Below are 20600 nucleotides of genomic sequence, written 5' to 3' on the forward strand. Positions count from 1 at the left end.
TATTTAAATGTTTTAGCTTATGTAACCGTCATAATGTAAATATTATTTTTATCTTCAAATTACAGGTGAATAAACAAAGGTTAAGTGACTAGCCCAATTTCCCCAGCTTAAAAAGTATAGCCAAGGTTCCACTGCAGGCAGTCTGGCTCCAGCAATGGAACATCAAGATAAGGACCATAAACATGTGAAGCCTGTTTTGTTTGGTTTTACTGGTACCAGTTGCATGCTTAAAGGAATTTGAAAGAACAGGCTCCTTGACACCTGCCCAACCCTCCCATGCTCTAGCACCTAAAGTGCTACAATACTAGGTAAAAGATGAGATGTATTCAGGATAATGTATATAAAATAATTAGCATGGGACATGGACAAAGCACTCAATATAAGCCATGACAATCATCATCATAGAAGTTAATTTTAACAAACCAACCAGAAATGTAAACATTGAACAAGCCAGAAAATTTCCAGGGGGGGAAAATGACATGGATCTTAAAAGTACACTTTTAAGAAAACTAAGAATCATATAAAAATCCTGAGTCTATATTATACATAGAGACACTTTAAAATATTATTTTGATGGCTGTTTCTTTTAAAGATAGGTAATAGTCATATATTTAGAGAGTGTTTATAGTCTACATTTCTGGAATGATATAACTAGTAATAACTTTAAAAACATTTCTAAACCACTCCTCCAAAAAAATTTAATTATTGATATTAACATAGTAGATACGTTCTACCATTATAACTAAAATGGCAATTCTATTTTGCAGGCTTACTGCAGAAGTTCCTGCTGGCTATACTTAGGAAAAGGTCATTTTGTTGTTTATATTTACTTATCTGTTTCATATGTGCATATGTATGGGAATGTGTGCCATGGCATGTGTATGTAGATCACAGAAAAACTTATAGGAGTTGGTTCTCTCTACTTCCACAACATGGATTCTGGACATCAAAAGGCCATGGGGCTTGGTGGTAAGCACCTTAATCACTGAGCCACCTTGCTGACCTAAAAACAGTCATTTTTTTTTTTTAAGAAATCAGAGAGATGAAGACTAATTGAGGTAATAATGGATTAAGATCTCAGGAAGAACTATGTGGAGCCTAACTAAAAATAATGTAGCATCTGAAACATATTCAAAATTGACAAAACAAGAAACAAAGTATAACCATAACAGAACTGATCAGGTGTTGTCCTTCAACAGATAGTACAAGTAGAGAAAACATTCAGAGCTATACAATGGCATATACATAGTATACCCAACAATGAAGAATTCAAATTGCTTTCCAGTGTACATGGAACATATCCATAAATTAGCCAAATAAAGCCTCAAGAGTTGTCAAAACTATTCAGAGCCTGTTCTGTGACTTCAACATTATTAATCCATAGATAACAGAAAAAACATTTAAAATCCCTCTGATAAAAATGAAGCAACAACCTTACTAATCTACAAAAGAAGGAATCAGAGTTCAAGAAATCATGTTGATCTGAATAAGAATGAAGATACAACATATTAAAACTGGAGGAATACAGTTATTGTGCTTCTGTAGCAGATAAAGAAGCCACCTATATGTTAGAGAAATTCTAATACCATGCTCCTGATATATACTAACTTCAATAAGGTGACAGGAGAGTTTGTGTCTTCCTATAAATTTGATGGAGTTGGGGCTGGAGAGATGGCTCAACAGTAAAAAGCACTGGCTGCTCTTCCAGAGGATCCAGGTTTGAGGCACCCCTATTGTGGTTCATATCTACCTGTAACTCTAGTTCTAGGGAATCTAATACACTCTTTTGGCCTCTGCAGGTACCATGCATTCACACTGTATACAAATATACATGCAAACAAAGCATCCACACTCATGAAATAATGAAAATAATGATAAACATTTTGATAGTTCCATGAGTGTTATGTCATAATGACAGAATCCCAGACTAACATGATGTCCTAGTCCTATACCCACCACCTCTGAAAACATATGCTCCTATGAGCGCTATTGATAAAAACCTACCAAAAATAGCATTTTGGAGCAAAGTTCACCAATGCTCTCTGGAAGCCATTCCACCATATAGTAAAAAAGTATGTTCCTCACCATAGAAAGCTTAAGTTTTGCTATCTGTTGTACCATGATGCCATCACTGTCAAAAAAGATACTGCTGTTATCTTCATCAAGACCAAAAGTACCATGGAGTTTGGAGAAAAGGACCCCATTGATTTCCAGGTTGGCATTAATTACCAGACTCCCAGTGTATTAACTGGTGAAGACTTGATCAACATACAACAAATATATGCATGCTGGGAAACACAGCCATTTCTGGGGCCAGAACTCTTGTCTGGATAATCTAATTTATGCCAGTGTATCTGATTTAAGGGGAGTCTGGGGGGAGGAAGGAGGAAGAGGAAGAGAAAGGGGAGGAGAAAAAAGAAGAAAAGAAAAAGAAGAGGGGAAGCTTCTGTGGCAAATGTACAGTTTAATGATCCACTAAAATGCCAAGCTCACCATATTTAATATGCAGATGTATTCTCCACTGACTAGAAATCCACTCCCAGCCCTTCAAGAAAATGACCTCTCATCATTCAAAGCATGAATAAATATCATCCTGTCACAATGTCCTTCAGAACATACAACTTAAAAAGGTCACACCAGGAAGAAAAGCAACCTTTCCTATAGATGCCCTATAATGAAGACTACACACACACACAAAGTTAAAAGGAACACATTGAATCTTTTTTAAAATTCAGCTTTTAGGCTGTTCTTAATATAAATTATAATAGTATTATAAATCTGTAATATTAGATTAATAAATATAGCTTATAAACAGGACACAAACTTACATATTATGCTACTTAGGCAAGAACATAAAATTGTACATTCCAGTAATACCTTTCCTACAATCAAATTTGTTAAAGTAAAATTTCTACCTATTTAAAATGTGCAGTTTGATGAGTTATGTACATGTGGTATTTGAGACTGAATCCAGGCCCTCATCTTACGGCAGGGAAGCATTTAACCAATGAGTTTTATGCACAGTACTATTTCTAACTTCCATTTCGTAACAGGGTCTCATTACAGTTCCCAAGCTAGTGTTCAACTTGTAATCATCTGCCTCTGTTTACTGAGTAACTAGTATGACAGGGCTTCATCACCAGGCCCAGAAAGTTTGATTATTTTTGACAAATGTTATTGTTGTGTAACCATTACCACAATTAAAGTATGTTTCCATTACCAACAAAAACTCTGCAGTTGATTCTACCTACCAAAAGCCTCAGGCAGCCATTTGCCTCTTGAGACTATAAGTCTTAATTTTCTATAATCTTATGTAATATGTACTTTACTGTGTGTGGCTTATGTTTGTTTTTTTTTTGTGGGTGCAAAGCAATGCATCCATGCTGTCAATATCTGTAATTAAATTCCTTTACCAGGAGCGATATTTCCCAATTTACTGATCCGCTCATCTACATCATCATATTTCCCAATCCGCTCATCTACATCCTCATGTCAGTGCTTCCCGATTCAAGGCTATCACAAATAAGACTGCCATATAACAACTGTGAACAGATTTCTGCGAAAACCTGCAGAGACTGATGCACCAATCACGGACCACACATGCAGAGGACCTAGACCCCCTGGCTCAGTGTAGCCAATAGGCAACACAGTCTCCATACGGGCTTCCCAGTAAAGGGAGCAGGGGCTCTCTGACATGGACTCTGTTGTCTGCTCTTTGACACTTCTCCCTGGCGGAGTGGTCATGCCAGGCAACAGAGAAAGAGGGTGCAGACAGCCCTGATGATGGGCTAGGGTCAGATGCCAGAAGATGAGCTCTCCCCCTTTCCGTGGACTAGGGAAGGAAAATAGGGGGATAGAGGGAAGAAGGGATGGACCAGGAGATGAAAAGGGGGACTACAATTGGGATATTGAAGTGAAAAAAATTATACAAAATTTAAAGACATTCTGCAAAAAGCACAGCTTTATTTCTCTTGAGCAAAGTATATAAGAGAGGATTGCACCCTCATATATTAAACTGCCAAATATTTTCCAAGGAGGTGTACCATTTTATATATTCCTACAGGCAGTAATCAAATCTTCTATTTTTAATCAGGTCTCTTAATTCCTTTTTATTCAACTGTAACAGTTATTTATATGTTATGAATATATATCATTTCTCAGACATATTTATCTAAATATTTGTTTTAGGTGGAGTTTGCTTTTTTCATATCCTTAATGGTAAGTTCTAAAATTCATATTTTTAATTATTTTTGTTTTGTTTTGTTTGTTTTTTTGAGGTTTTTTATTTAATTTTATTTTTTTCTTATCAGTTACATTTTATTAACTCTGTATCCCAGCCGTGTCCAGATCCCTCATTCCCTCCCAGTCCCTCCCTCCCTCCCTCCCTCCCTCCCTCCCTCCCTCCCTCATCTCCACCATGCCCCTTTCCAAGTCCACTGATGGGGGGGACCTCCTCCCCATTCATCTGATCCTGTTTTATCAGGTATCTTCAGGACTGGCTGCAAAGCCCTCCTCTGTGGCCTAACAGGACTGCTCCTCCCTTCGGGGGTGGGGAGACCAAAGAGCCAGTCATTGAGTTCCTGTTAGAAATAGTCCCTGTTCCCCTCACTTTGTGAAACCAATTGGTTACTGAGCTACCACAGGCTACATCTGAACGGAGGTTCTAGGTTATATCTACACATGGTCCTTGGTTGAATGTCAGTCTCAGAAAAGACCCTGTGCCCAGATATATTTGGTCCTTGTGGAGTTCCTATCCTTTCCCCATCAGACTAACTCCCCTTCTTTCTTATGATTCCCTGTACTCTGCCAAAGGTTTGGTTATGAGTCTTTGCTTTGAAAACACTGCTAGTTAGTCTTTCAGATGCGCTCAGTAGACTCCTGTCATACGTTCAATGCACATCCCATCTGTCTTTCTAAACGAGGATTGATCATCTTACCCCATGTCCGCTCTCTTGATTATCTTTTTTAGGTGTATAGATTTCATTATGTTTATCATATCTTATAGGTCTATATAAGTGAGTATATACTGTGTTTTTCTTTCTCCTTCTGGGATATTTCACTCAGAATGATCTTTTCTAGATCCCATCATTTGCCTGCAAATTTCATGATTTCCTCCTTTTTGATTGCTGAGTAGTATTCCATTGTGTAAAAATACCACAATTTCTGTACCCATTCCTCTGTTGGTGGACATCTGGGTTGTTTCCAGGTTCTGGCTATTACAAATAAAGCTGCTATAAACATGGTTGAGCAAGTATCCCTTTTGTGTACTTGAGCAAACTTTGGGTATATACCTAGCAGTGGTATAGCTGGGTCTTGAGGAAGCACTATTCCTAATTGTCTTAGAAAGCGCCAGATAATTTCCAGAGAGGTTGTACCAGTTTACATTCCCACCAGCAGTGGAGGAGGGTTCCCCTTTCTCCACAACCTCTCCAGCATGTGTTGTCACTTGAGTTTTTCATCTTGGCCATTCTGATGGGTGTAAGGTGATATCTCAGGGTCGTTTTGATTTGCATTTCCCTGATGGCTAATGAGGATGAGCATTGCTTTAAGTGTTTCTCTGCCATTCGATATTCCTCTGTCAAGAATTCTCTGTTTAGCTCTGTTCCCCATTTTTTGATTGGATTACTTGGTTTGCTGTTTTTCAGCTTCTTTAGTTCTTTGTATATACTGGATATTAGTCCTCTGTCAGATAAAGGGTTAGTGAAGATTCTTTCCCAATCTGTAGGCAGTCGTTTTGTTTTGATGACGGTGTCCTTTGCTTTACAGAAGCTTTTCAGTTTCATGAGGTCCCATTTATTGATTGTTGCTCTTAGAGCCTGTGCTGTTGGTGTTCTGTTCAGGAAGTTGTCTCCTGTGCCAATGAGTTCTAGGCTGTTCCCCACTTTTTCTTCTAAGAGATTTAGAGTATCTGGTTTTATGCTGAGGTCTTTGATCCACTTGGACTTTAGTTTTGTGCAGGGTGATAAAAAAATATGGAACGCTTCAGGAATTTGCATGTCATCCTTGCGCAGAGGCCATGCTAATCTTCTCTGTATCGTTCCAATTTTGGTATATGTGCTGCCGAAGCGAGCACCATATTTTTAATTATTAAGAAATCAATTTAATTTTTTCTTCTATAGCTGTGATTTTGTGGGCTCTATTTCCTTCTGGATATTAGACACAGTTTTTTTGTTGTTATTCTTTTAAGTTCAGGACAATAAAGTACTTTGAGTTCAGATTTGTACATTATATTAGATAAAAAAATCTGTGTTTCAATATTTTCTACATATAATGTACATTTCATTCAATAAATTTATTTGTAAGAATTAATATCTATTTCAGATTACTCAGACATACACAAAACATTCATGTATCATTAATATGACTCACTTTTAAGGTAACCTCAAAGTGAAGTACTATATATGTCAAACTATACACTGTTTTATGTATTATATGTTCTTTCCATTCAAATTATAAAATTTAAATTTTGATATCCTTGAGAAGACAAAGTGTACTGGGATTTGTATTAGGATTTCACTGACACTAAAGAGCAATGTTAGTCTGTTTCATAATGCCTATTTACAATTTAAAAATATCTAGGCCCAGTTTAATGAATAAATGAATGGATAAATAAATAAATAAATAGCAGAGGCCTGCATCCCCACTCCCAAATCAATTACAGCACTGCATTTTTATTAAGAGCCTTAATTCAGAAATGCAGGTATAACAGCTTAAATGAAGTTAATTATATCTATTAAAAATTTAAAATATCTGAAGCTAAAAGTATGTTTTGTCATAATTATTGCTACTACCCTACCTGGAAATTAGAAAACCTATTATAAAAATTAATTTCCACATAAGCCTATTATGAAAAGTAATCTTCAGATTAAATATCAAGCAACTTGGTAACTATGTAAAAATAGCTACAAATCCCTGCCCCTAGAAGCACTGCAGGCGTGCTGCTGTGTCACCTGTGCATCAGTAGATGGCAGAGAGGAGAGAGGCTATGTCTACTCTCAAAGCTCTGACCTATGAACAACTAAATATTTAGTAGCCTAACATTCCCTGACAAAAAAGCAAGCCTGGGATGACCATCAGTCCAGGGCCAGGGACAGGAAGCAGGACCATCAGTCGGTGCCTCGCAGGGTTGGGAGGGGGCAGACTATGGCAGAGATGACCCCTACCTGAAGTCATAACATACAGGAGAAGCAAAGCACACCTGAGACAACCCCAGATACTCAGAGACCCAGAGGTATTAAGAGGAGCAATAAATGGTAGAGAAATGGAAGAGAAAGAGAAAAAGAAGAATGTGGGCATAATGAAGAGACAGTAGTGAGGAACAGCCTGAAGTGAGTAGCCTGTGATGCTACCTAGGACCATGATGTGGTCCTAGCCCCACTAGGGGACACATCTGGGTCCATGGCACTGTAGCAGCAAGGGTCTGTCGCCACCAAAGGCTAGGCAGATATCCCCGGTCTGGGCTGCCACCCAGGGATGTGTTAATACCTGGGGGCTGTGCAGAACTAGCCCCACTCCTCACCTGGACAATCATGGGAGAGCTGGCCCTGGAGGCATAAAAGCAGAAGGGCTGACTCCTTCCCTAGCTAGCTGCAGTACCCAGAGAGCAAGGTGAGCCAGCCCCAAGGATTCAACCTTGAGAGAGCTGCCTCTAACACTCACTCCTGTGCAGTGGTGTGGACAAGGAAGGGATATCTGCCTCATCCTTTACCACCTGTAGTGGAACAGGCAGGAGACCTGGTCCTGGATTCATAAGAGCAGTAAAACTGGCCTGAGCCTCACCAGCTGCAGCACTTGGGAGAGCAGGCACCACACCTCGCCTGGGCATCACAGTAGAGCTGTCCCTGGTAGCAAGGAGGACAGGGGCTGGCCCTGAGGGAGTGAGCATGGTAGAGCCAGCCCCACAACTTATCTAGTGTGTGGTGACATATACAAGGGAGAGATTGCGCCCCCTCCCCCTTACACCTTGCCACCTAAGGCAGGAATGAAAGCTGGCCTTGAGGTCATCAGAGCAAGAGAGCTGGCCCTGCCCCTCACCTGCCATAGCACAGTAAAGCTAGCTCTGGATGTGGGGGTGGCAGGTGAGCCGGCCCCAAGGATGTGAGCATAGAAAAGCTAGCCCTGTCTTTTGTCTGCTGGGCAGTGGTATGGATAAGAGAGACATACCCTCCTCCCCTCCCTCATCCTCACCATCTATTATAGGAGGGAAAGCCGGCACCTGGGTCATGAGAGTGGGCGAACTAACCAAACCTGCTGCAACACTCTAGAGTGCAGGCCCTGCTCTTCACCTGAGTAACAGGGTAGAGCTGGCCCTGTTTTCAGGGGTTGCTGGGAGCGGGCATGAAAGCTGGCAGCATGACCAACTCCGATACCTCTCAGGCCCAGTTCCAGGGCTTTGAATTGGTCCATCCCAACATCTACCCCATGGATGAACTGCTGGAATGCATGAAGGGGCCGGTCCTACAGATCCAAAACTACAGGACACAGGGCAACAACAGGATATCTAAGAGGAGTTTCAGTGATGTTCCAGTATTGATAAGGTAGCAGAAGGCCAAAAACTCTTACCAGACCTAAGACTCAGTGCAACATTTTCAAGTTAAGAAGTGTGGACAAAGGGGTATACTGTGGGACACACTGTGACACGCTATAGCTTCCATAATGAGATTTTTTTTTTCCTCTGTTGGTGAGGAGGTTGTAAGGGTGAGAGCAGGTATGAGAGGAGGGAAAGATGAGTGGGACTGGGGTGCATGATGTGAAATTCACAAAGAACTATTAAAAGCTTTTTAAAAATAAGTACAAATCTATAAAATATCTAAAAAAAAAAAGTGAAGAACAAAAAAAAAAAAAAGTGAGGAAAAGGATAGCCTGAAATTCCATACTCAGCTAAATTAACATTCAAAAAGTGAAAGTCGGAAAAGATTTCATGACTAGTCACTTAGCTCAATGATTAGTGTTTACTATGCAAGTCTGATGACCTGAGTTTGATCCTCAGAACCTACACAAATGTAGAACAAGAGAACTTGTAGACTGCAAGCCTGTCCTCATATGCACACACGTGTGCAAACATTCATGTATACACACACACACACAATGCATGCATACACATGCCAAAATAATTAATTTGTAAATGTCTTAAAATTTAAAAAGAAATCTTCAGACATACAAAAAACCTGACCAGCAGCAGACCTTAACTGAAAGGGCTATTTTTAATGTATCTTACGAAGCATCAAATCACAGAAAAGATATGTAATGTACCACGCAAAACACAAGAAAATCCAAAGGAAGTGCCAAGCATTCAAGGAACAACTACTTTCAATTCTAAGTAGAAAAAAAAAAAGTAACACTTTTTTCATGATTCTGGTATTACCTTAACATCAAAAATAAATGAGAGTAGACATTTTAAAAAGTGAACAGAATACATCAATGTCTTATGCAAATAGATATTATGCAAATAGATACAAATATTTGTAAACTAAACAGCAAAATATGAGGAAAAAAGACAATACAGTCTTGATGTCAAAAAATAGTGGCATAGAGGGCTTCTGAAAGACTCTACCCATCAGAGTATCCAAGAAGATGCAGAGACTCATGGCTAAACTCTGTACAGAGTGCAGGGAATATTATGGAAGAAAGACCTGGAGAACAGGAGCTCCACAAGGAGACCAACAGAGCCAAAAATCTGGGCTCAGGGGTTCCTGCAGAGACTGATGCATCAACCAAGAACCAAACATGGAGAGGACCTACACTCCCTGCTCAGATGTAACCCATGGACAGCTCGGTCTCCATGTGAGTTCCCTAGTAAAGGGGGGCAGGGTCTGTCTCAGTGGCCAGCTCTTTAATCAACTCCCCCTGGTGAGGTGGCCAAATTAGGCCACAGAGAAAGAGGATGCAGACAGTCCTGATAAAACATGATAGGCTAGGGTCAGATAGTAGGACTTCTCCTATCAGTGGACTAGGGGAGGGACACAGTGGGGGAAGAGGGATGGAGGGTGGGATCAGGAGGAGATGAGAGAGGGAGCTACAGCTGGGATAAAAAGTGAATAAATTGTAATAAGTAATAATAGTAAACAAAAATATTTTAAAGATATTTCAATAAATACAACAAACAAAATTCAAAAAAAAAAAAGGAGTGGTGTCAAGTTCCCCGAACTTTAATCAAATAAAATATTCTTAGTCTTTTTTCAGCCAGCTCAGGATCTAGGTGGGGTTATACTAACAGTCTACAAATTGTACGTATGCTTTTTCTTTTGTTTGAAATACTATCCATTATAGCTTTTCTTAAGCTGTAAGAAGTAGTAATTTTTAAATCAGACCTAACTGAAACCACAGTCTCTGGAAAAAATAATAAGACAATTTACTCCAAAGAACCCTGAAAGGATTTAGAACTCAGCAATTCTAATTGGGTACTGGAGTAAGACTTCCTCCTAAAATCTGGACAATTTTGTATTAATTCTACATACTTATAAGACACTCTGTCCCTCCACCACACTTAGTCAAGTAAATACTTTCCTTAGATTAACAAAAGATCTTTATTTTGGTATCTGAAAAAAAAAATGGACTAAAGAACTATCAATATATCTCAGTGGTATAGTGCTTACCTAGCAAGTGCAAGGCCCTGAGTTCAATCCCCAGTAGAAGTGGACCACAAGACGTGAGAGAGAACTAAAGGGTCTCAATATTAAGATCACTAAGTAATTAAACAGCAACCTGAAGCTAAGCTAAACAACAAGGAGGACCCTAGGGGGAAGGAGGTGCTTAAATCTCATTCAGAATGGCAAACAGGATAGACACCAGAAGTGGTGGAAGAGCCTACTATAGAGGGTCCTCTGAAAGGCTCCACCCAACAGGGGATTCAAGCAGATGCTGAGACTCATAGACAAACTTTTGGGCAGAGCACAGGGAGTCTTATGGAAGAATGGGGGATAGAAGGACACAGAGGAGACAGGAGCTTCACAAGGGGACAAAACAAAGCTAAAAAATTCTGAGTCCAGAAGGTCCTGCAGAAACTTATGCACCAACCAAGGACCATGCATGGAGAGGACCTAGACACCCTGCTCAGCTATGGCCAATATAAGCAGCTCAGTATCCATATGGGTTCCTGAGTATGGTGAGCAGGGGCTGCCTCTGTCATGAACTCGGTTGCCTGCTCTTTGATCACTGCCCCCTGGTGATATGATCTAACCAGGCCACAGAGGAAGAGAATCCAGGCAGTCCTGATGAGACTTGATAAGTTAAGAGCAAGATGGCAGGGGAAGAGAACTCCCCCTTTCAGTATTGCCCAGGAATGAGCCTCCAATACCAAGTGGTCAGTCCTAAAAGATGTAGACATAAAAGTAACACTAAAAATATTCAGTGGGTTTCATTTATATACTTATTCACATATATGTAAGTGTAACAATAAAAATTAAAGAAAAAGTGGCCGTGAATTTTAAAAAGTGTCGGAAGGGGAGTCTTGGGGAGGAGTGGGAGGAGGACAAGAAGGAGAAAAATGGCATAATTCTACTTTAATCAAGTTAAAATTTTTTTAAATAAAAATAAATTTTAAAAGATTAAACAAAAAAGTCACATTACCAAGGCACCACACAACAAAATTTGTGACCATCAAAAGTAAACACTTCCAAAGAGAAGTCAAAATGATTCTTAAACTTTCTAATAGTAATCTTGGATGACTATAGAAAAAATTGACTATTTCATCAGTAAATAGTATTTTCAATATAAAACATATAAATACTGAATATGGATTGAAATTTTTTGATGTAATTTTTTAAAACTGGAAAAAGGCATAACCTTCCCAGAGTCTGCCTACCCTCCCTTGAAAGCACCCTGATGGGCCCCCATATATAGCACTAGCCCAATATCCAATGCCCTCGCCTAGTCTGCTCACCTTGCCTGCCTTGCCCACCTCTGTTCTTCCACCAGGACCTTCCTTTCTACTTTGCAACCAAACTCTCGGCACACCCATATCCTGCACATCCGTCACCAGGATCTAACACTGCAGCCAGATCTGCCTGATCCTTCCATGTCTGCACCCTCAACCCCCACTCCACCCCCAAACTCCAAGATTGTACCTGGATGCAAACCTTGTATACCATCTCAGACCCCTATATCCACCTGACTTCACTCCACCTGAGCCAGATGCAGCCTTTAGGCCCAACCACTGTGGCACTATGCTCCGCCCCAACCTTCTCGGCCCACCACCAGACACAGGATTAACAAAAGAAGTCCTCAAGAAATTAATAAAAGAAGTGCCTAGATCTCATTGCAAAATTACAAACAATATAAAAGATCAAGATAGCATCTCCCTCACAAAATTATTCAGTCCTATAGAAATGTTTGCCAGTGATAATTACTTAGATGAACTACAAGACACAGGATTTAAAAAAAGAACAAAATGTGTTGATCAAAGAATTCAGTGAGTTTAAAGATGACACAAAGAGTTCGATGAGCTTAAAAGAGAATTAAGACTTAAACTGGAAGAATAAAAGAAGAGTTAGTAAGATTTAGTCTCAATTATTATAACAATTACATAAGCCAAGAAATGGTTAGAGAGCCTGTACTACTTTAAATTAAGTATGTTTAAAATGGAAAAAAAAAAAAAACACAGGAAATAGGAAAAAGAACTAGGACTGACTGCTTCTGGGGAGTAGGACCAGATGATAAAAACTAAGCAGAGTTTTGTTAGTTTTTTTATTTTTGTAGCTGATTGTTTTTATCTTGTATCTTTCACTGCTGCTTGACTTTTAAATATGTATGTACACTACTTTAAATAGTCAAGTTATGAAAAATTAAACGTCAATTTTACATTTAAATTTTTCAAACCTTTGAAACCATTTTTTATAATAAAATACCAGAAAATGGGTACTTATTATTCATTTTATGAAATTATAGAAGTGTTAAGGAAATACAGTTCAAGCTGTTCATTCATGCCCATAATAAAGGTTACAAGAGGAATAATTCTACTTATTTTGGCACTAACATATACAAAATAAAATTTGTGGGAAGATTCTTCCCACAATGTGAAAAAATTAAGCTCGGCATGTTTTATTAAAGTAATAGTAGAAGTATTGATCATCATTTCAGCATCAGCAGTGAAATGGATGGTCACAGAAACCACACTTGAGTCTGTTAACTAAATCATGAAACTGATTTTAACTGAGGAACCCAAAGAACAAAAAACCAGTACAAGCTGAAATGCTCCTATGGGTAATACACAAGTAGGAACTGACAACTGACTAGTGTATATTTAACCACTTTTAGTTTCAGTTTCATCTCATTTTTCTTCCAACTGACCTTTTGCCCTCTCTTTCAGGTTCTCATAAAATAACTCAAGCAAAACAAAATACAGAAAAGGATGGCAATAACGTCCAGACATGCAGGAGAGTGAGATACATTTAACATCTGAAGACACTGCTGTGATCCGCATGCCATACTTAGTGCCTGGATCTTAGAAATGAGAACATCAAAAAGAAAAACTTCAATCAGATTTTTTTTTTCAGAAAGTGGCTGAGAAATAATTTCCTTAAAAATGGAGGAACAGTCAAACCTTTTCTAATTTTTCAAGCAAAGAATTACAGACACTACCTCATAAGTAACTTAAAATCCAAATCTTTCTTTTCTCATACTTATTTCTGATAACCGATGATAGCATCTCTTTTTCCCTGTTTCATAGTACTGTCATACTAAAATCAATCTACCTTTTATATCTTGGGAGTTTTAAAATAATTTCTAGAACAAATGTTTCCAATCCCATTGTAGCAAATACCTGAAACTAAAGTTGTCATTCAGCACAAGTTATTACAACCCTTAACTGACATTTTAACAACAACAACAAAATTCTTCTCATAGTAATTAACCTTGATAAACATTCAGATTCCACACATTATAACCTACTAGACCTACAAAAGAATGAAAAATCATGGTCTTTACTATAAGAACTAGAAGGAAGGAAAAAGACCTTGAATTTCATCTTAAGATGTCCCCACATAATTAAACTAGTCCTTTAAACTAACAACATCACAATTACTGGAGGTATACAAAATTAATAACAAAATTTTTAATATAGAATTTTATTTTTAAGTATTAAATACTACATTTGTCAGGGACGTTAACCTACTAAGAGAGCAATATCACAAGCTCTAGAAAACAAATGTTCTCCTTCTCTAGCTCTAGTTTAGCTAGAGAACTGTTTCAATTCAAAAGCATCATCTTTGCTAACAGTATTCTCATAGGTTTCCCTAAATAACACTTTATGCTTTAAAAGTGAGGAGCTATTGCAAACAGAGCCAGACTTTCTAATAAAATTAACTGAAAATGAGACAAACTTAGTGATGCTTTCATATAGAACAAATAAGATCATATCACCGAACAATATAAATTGTAGTCACTAAGTAGCATTAAGAACTGCTGCAAAGTCATACAGGAGCCAAATGTTTAAAATAAAATCCTGCTGAAAACCCTTCAATAACTATAGACTAATTCACTAATAATTAATTGTCTGAACACTAGACTTCTTAAAATAATCAACAAATAAGGAACAGCTTTTCAAATATTTTGTGTTACTTAACTACTAAAATCTAAAGACCTAAAGAATCTAAACAACAAGGAGGACCATGGGAGGAAGGAGGTGCTTAAATCTCATTCAGAATGGCAAACAGGATAGACACCAGAAGTGGTGGAAGAGCCTACTACAGAGGGTCCTCTGAAAGGCTCTACCCAACAGGGGATTCAAGCAGATGCTGAGACTCACAGCCAAATTTTGAGCAGAGCACAGGAAGTCTTATAGAAGAAGGGAGATAGAAGGTCACAGAGAATGACAGGAGGTCCACAGGAAGATCAACAAAGCTAAAAATTCTGAGCCCAGGCGGTTCTGCAGAGACTGATGCACCAACCAAGGACCATGCATGGAGAGGACCTAGACACCCTACTCAGATGTAGCCAATTGGCAGTTCAGTATCCATATGGGTTCCTGAGTAAGGGGAGTAGGGGCTGCCTCTGTCATGAACTCGGTTGCCTGCTCTTTGATCACTTCTCCCTGGTGATGCGCCCTTGCCAGACCGCAGAGGAAGAGGATCCAGGCAGTCCTGATGAGACATAAGATAAAGGGAGATGGCAGAGGAGAACTCCCCTTTCAGTGGACTAGGGAAAAAGAATAGAAGGGAAGAGGAAGGGAAGGTAAGACTAGGAGGAGTTGAGGGAGGGGGCTTCAATCGTGATATATAATGAATAAATTGTAAATATATATATATTAATACTAAAAAATAAAAGTGGAAAAAGAGAAGAAGAGAAAAGATGCCTGCTTAAGAAGCACAGCTGCCGCCTGTCTTTATAAGGTGCCCAGCTGAGTCTCTCTCTGTCCAGAGCCTCTCAGTGTAGAGTGAACTGATTCCTTTATCCTACCATATGTTGGAAAGAGTCAAGTTTAGAAACATCCTAACTGCTACAAATCCAAAGACTGTGTGGATGGGGGGGGGGGATTTCCAATAAATTTCAAATAACTATTTGTTCCTCGCAGAGAAATAAAACTTGCAGTCTTAGAATGGGATGGCTTTTTATTTGACAAAGGCAGCAGAGTCACCAAGCTTAGCTAAGAGGACCAAGAAACATTCTTCAAGAGGAGCCCTCAGCCTGGCTCAGAGTTTTTCAGAGATGTCTGCTAAGGGTTCAAAATAACAACTTCTAATATCAATTAAGATCTACACAACATAGCCACCTAGCCAGTCAGTTATTCCATCTGCACTATTTGCAATACCATCTTTGAAGTAAAGCAGAACAGGGTTTTGGTTTGGTTTGATTTTGAGACAGTAGGGAAGCTAAAGTGGCTTCAAATCTGATATCCTCCTATCTCAGCCTCTCTAATGCCTATGTCTAGTGGTTCTGAACTTCTCCAGGCTCCAATTTCTCTAAGCCTAAATGCAGAAAAAAAATCATGGCATATTTTGATAACTATTGATAACAACATTAAACTGAAAGAGATGATAAAAATTAAATATAGCACAAATCAATCTTATGTATGGCAACAAACAGTGGGGGAAGGGCACACTTCTTAAGTGACTGTTTGAAGCCAGCATGATCCAAATTTACCAGACTTGGACATAAAAAAAAGAAAACTACAGATCAGAATCTATTATGAATACAGATGAAAAATTTTATATCAAAATAGAAATTTAAGAAAGAGCAGTACGGCTAGAAGAAGTGGTGTACACCTGTAATCCCAGGACTCTGGAAGGAAAAGGCAGGTGGATCTCTGTGAGTTTGAGGGCAGCCTGGTCTACAGAGACAGCTAAGTCTACACAGAAAAACCCTGAAGAAAGAGAGAGAGAGAGAGAGAGAGAGAAGGAAGGAAGGAAGGAAGGAAGGAGAGAGAGAGAGAGAGAGAGAGAGAGAGAGAGAGAGAGAAGGAAGGAAGGAAGGAAGGAAGGAAGGAAGGAAGGAGAGAGGGAAAGAGCAATAGGTAGATAATATAACCAAATAAAATTTATTCCAGAAACAAATATTTGATTCAAGATTTAAAAATAGCAGGTCGCAATGATACATGCCTTTAATCCAAGCACTCAGGAGGTAGAGGCAAGCTAATAGCTACGAGTTCAAGGCCAGCCTGGTCTGCAAAGTGAGAATAGGACAGCCACCCCTACAAAAGAGAAACCCTGTTTCAATCACACACTCACACACACACACACAAATAGCAGAGGGAGATGGCGCAGTTGGTAACGGCCCGAAACACAAGCATAAAGACTTGAATTTAGATTCGTAGCACCCATGAAATATTAGACAGACAGACAGATAGATGATAGATAGAAAAATAGATAGACAGACAGTGTATAGTAGGACACAATCCCAGAACTGACAAAACAGACAGGAGGATCCTGAGTTGCTGCCCAGCCAACCTAGCAGAATAAGTAAGCTCCAGATTTAGTGAAACACTGTTACAAAAACATAAGGAGTATACACAAATCGGACTCTCCAAGCAGTCAGCTAAGGACAAGGCCTTGTCATTTGATTTAATGGCAACTAACAGATTTCAGGAGATGGGAAGGCATAGCATTCTGTTGTACACTCATTAGTCAGTATACTTTGTCCAAAAGTAAATATGGACAAAGAATTTTTTTAAGTGGAGGGTAACAGAGGCGGGAGGAAAACAAGAGAAGGTGAGGGTAAGCTATCTACATATACATTATATACATGCCAAAGAAGAAAATTTGCTAATAAAAATATAAATAAGCAAATATATAATGTGGAAAAATGAATGAGGAAGACACATAACATTGATGTCTGGCCTCCATATATACAGGAGCAGTGGAGAGGAGGAATACATAAGCAAATGTAAAATTTTAACTAAGAATTTCTTGAAAGCAAGCAAAAATAGTAAATGAAAGTCAAATATACATAGCATATTACAAGTTGTAATAAATATGTGTATGTACATACATGCATATATATAAAACAATCATGACACAGTGATGGCTAAATCACTGTCACTAAATCCCACTGCTCACTGCTATGCCTGTCTTTTTTTTTCCCCTCTTCTTTTGCCTCCCTGTTCTGGCTGATATTTTCTGCTTTACTTTAACCTACTTGGATATTGTCTTTACTTTTTTCTTGCCATGCTACTTTACTATATTTGGATGTCTGTCCACACCTAACTATCTTTGAAACACACATACAACAAAAACTTCACTGGACTTTATTTTTCCCAAAAACCACCACTCTTGGAGACTGGTGTTACTTTCCTTTAAAAGTACATAGCCATCATTTCTTGTCCCCAAATTTATGTTCACTACTGAAGGGCAGCAACCCATATACATCAAATCCCACTAACTTCCCTAGTTACCTCAATTTCTATTAAAACAAAACTGTATCCTCTTTCTGTGTACTGTTTTCTCCTAACTTCTTGAATTACATCTTTACAGGCTTTTTTTCCCCTCATGTGTGAGTTTTTGGGCTCAATTTCTAGCACCAAAACAAACAAATAACATCTTCCCACCCCAAAATATATTGTTTTAGAATTTGCAGCATAGATATCTGGCCCATCTTCTTGCTTAGACTGTTTATATCATTTCAATTTTTCCTGTTTCATAAAATATGAAGTCTATTAAATGCATTACTTTAAAGCCACATTAAACCTAAGTTTCCAAATTTCTGAAATCATTTCAGCAGCTTTAAAGTATATACATATATCACATATTTTTTTGCTCATTATGTTTTTAAATCAGATAACATAAAGAACAAAAATAACATTATTTTCTTAGTTTTATAGACAGTATAAAAAAAGAGTATAGAACTGAGGGTGTTAGGGCACATGGTGAGTGTTCATTATGTGAAAGCATAGGTCTAAGCTGTGAAAATGGGGCCATGAAGATCAACAAAGCCTGCCCTCATTAGAGAACTTAAATTGTAGCTGGGGAAATGATAATGTGGAACATAAACATACGTGCTGTCATGTAGTATTTGTTATGATGAAAGATAAGAAAACATACAAATACTGCATTTGGTCAGTTTATTTTATAGACATAAGGTTACTGTGCAATTTAAATGCTGATTTCTGTAACATCCTCCACCCCCTATATCTGGTTGCAGTCCTTGTTCTGAGAATCTCATGTCTCAATGTTGTGTAAACACTGCTTCCCAACTGTCCTCTTATACGCCATAAAGGAGCTTACAGCTAATCACTGAGCAGGGCAGAGAAACGAGCTGGACTTCCTGCCAGCCAAAGGAGGAGAAGTTAGAGGAGGAAGTAGGGGATTCGACCACTGCAGAGGTCCAGGAGACAATAGAAGAGGAACTGGAGCAGAGAAAGCTACAAAGTGCAAGCATCTCTGGAATGTATGGGAGGAAACCAGATTAGCTTAGAGGGTTAAGAATAGAGTAATAACTGCTCAGTTATTCTGCTGTGAAGCTTATTATTAAACAAATATTAAAAAGTATCAATTATTTGTGTGATAGCCAGGTTAAGAGAGAAACTGAAAAACAAAGTTTTATAAAAATAACTTTCTAACAGTGTTTAGAAAAAAATGTTTTCTACAAACCAAACTGTTTACTAAGGTAAAAATCACTTAATTTTAATTGGAGCAACATCTACTTACCTTGTTTTTCTTGTCTCTAAAACTTACTAGCACCTGACTATAGTTTGCTGCATAGTTTAAATAAAATTTTGTATGGTAGTGTCTATGCAGCACTGACAGATTTCTCAATTTACAAACTGTAAATGAATGCTAGTAGCCCCTATTTGGGGCATGGCTACTCTGCATATTGTATATGGATGCCTTGTATGAGCCAAGAAAAGGATGATTTACTCCTCTATTAAATACCTACCTTATTGTGCATATTTCCAAATTCTAGACTGAAGCTTCTGTTTTCTTTCCCAAGTTTGGCGATTTTTTTTTTATTCAAGCATCCTAACATACTATAAGTTCATTAAATATATATAAGTCCATTCTAAATATATGAATCATGATTAGTTTCATAGATGAATACTTACACAGTTACTACTTAGGTCTAATACTTAACACATAAGAAATTTTTATTCACTCTGGGCCATTACTGTTTAGACAGATGTCACTACTGATTTCTGTGTTTTCCACTTTTTAAATTTCATATAAGTTGAATTATGTGATCTGTCATCGTTATTTTCTGTAAAGTCTGCCTATAAAAATTATCAGCAGTTTATTTAAGTTTTCTGTAGTACTCTGTGGCGTAAACATACACATGTTATTTATTTGCTCTTTAGTTTACAGACATGTTTTACAGACATGTTTTCATTTGGGGAGTCAGTGATAAATATAGCTATAATGGAAACTCATAGAGCCATTGGTATGAATTACTTTTGTTGACTGCAAACCATGTTTTTTGTGCTTTTGACAGTTTACTGAATTTAAGCATTAGACAATTCAGAGCGCGATCTCTTCAAGGGAAAAAAAATTACAAGTCAAAATTAGGTACAAGGGTAAAACCAATCTACACTGATAAAAAGTCACAGCATCACAAAAATCCATAAAATAGAATTTTTTATCAATAATCCCAAGACATTTCTATTTATTGCTTCTTCATTTTATTGGATCTTATCACATATCTTTTGTGAGCACTCTTTCTATGGTAAGAATATTATAGATTTTCTATTAAAAACATATTAAAAAGTTTTTCAAAAACTAAATTATTTCTATTTCATAAAATAGTTTGAAATTCACAAACTGTCACAGGTAATACATGCATACATACACACACAAACACACACATACTCGCCAGGCAAATTTTTAGTGCTGTCAAAGGAAATTTAAGAAAACTCAAATTGTTTCTTTCATTTGTATAATAACAAACCAAAAAGGTTTTCCCAGACTAGCTTCTAGCTCTATTTATTTCAAAATCCGCCTCTACCACATTAGTGGTAGGCAGTGTACAACAGCTTTATCACCCTAAGACCTCTGGCCTTGCACCACTGAGTCCTAGCTATGAGTCAGCGGAGTGGATAAAAGAATGTCTCCAGATTCATTCCATAAAAACACTCCAAAATCACAAAGATTCAACATGCAATGCTCATCTTTTTCAATGTGAAAGGATAACAAATTCAAGAGAAACTATACTTTTGAATCCTGAATTTTCACCTTTATTCA

At 38.0% G+C, this 20600-nt stretch overlaps 1 protein-coding gene and 2 non-coding genes across 4 annotated transcripts in view; 1 reads left to right on the forward strand and 2 right to left on the reverse strand.

The window, feature by feature from the left end:
• Window positions 1–20600, reverse strand: part of Pde3b (phosphodiesterase 3B) — a 142307-nt gene that overhangs the window by 107330 nt on the left and 14377 nt on the right. The window lies entirely within an intron of this gene.
• LOC132647554 (U6 spliceosomal RNA) lies at window positions 5967–6073 on the reverse strand. The gene has a single exon (XR_009585915.1). It is a non-coding gene; the product is annotated as a U6 spliceosomal RNA (small nuclear RNA).
• Window positions 6912–7042, forward strand: LOC132647563 (small nucleolar RNA SNORA17). The gene has a single exon (XR_009585922.1). It is a non-coding gene; the product is annotated as a small nucleolar RNA SNORA17 (small nucleolar RNA).

The sequence above is a fragment of the Meriones unguiculatus genome, chromosome 14, assembly GCF_030254825.1.
Source record: "Meriones unguiculatus strain TT.TT164.6M chromosome 14, Bangor_MerUng_6.1, whole genome shotgun sequence".
NCBI lineage: Eukaryota > Metazoa > Chordata > Mammalia > Rodentia > Muridae > Meriones > Meriones unguiculatus.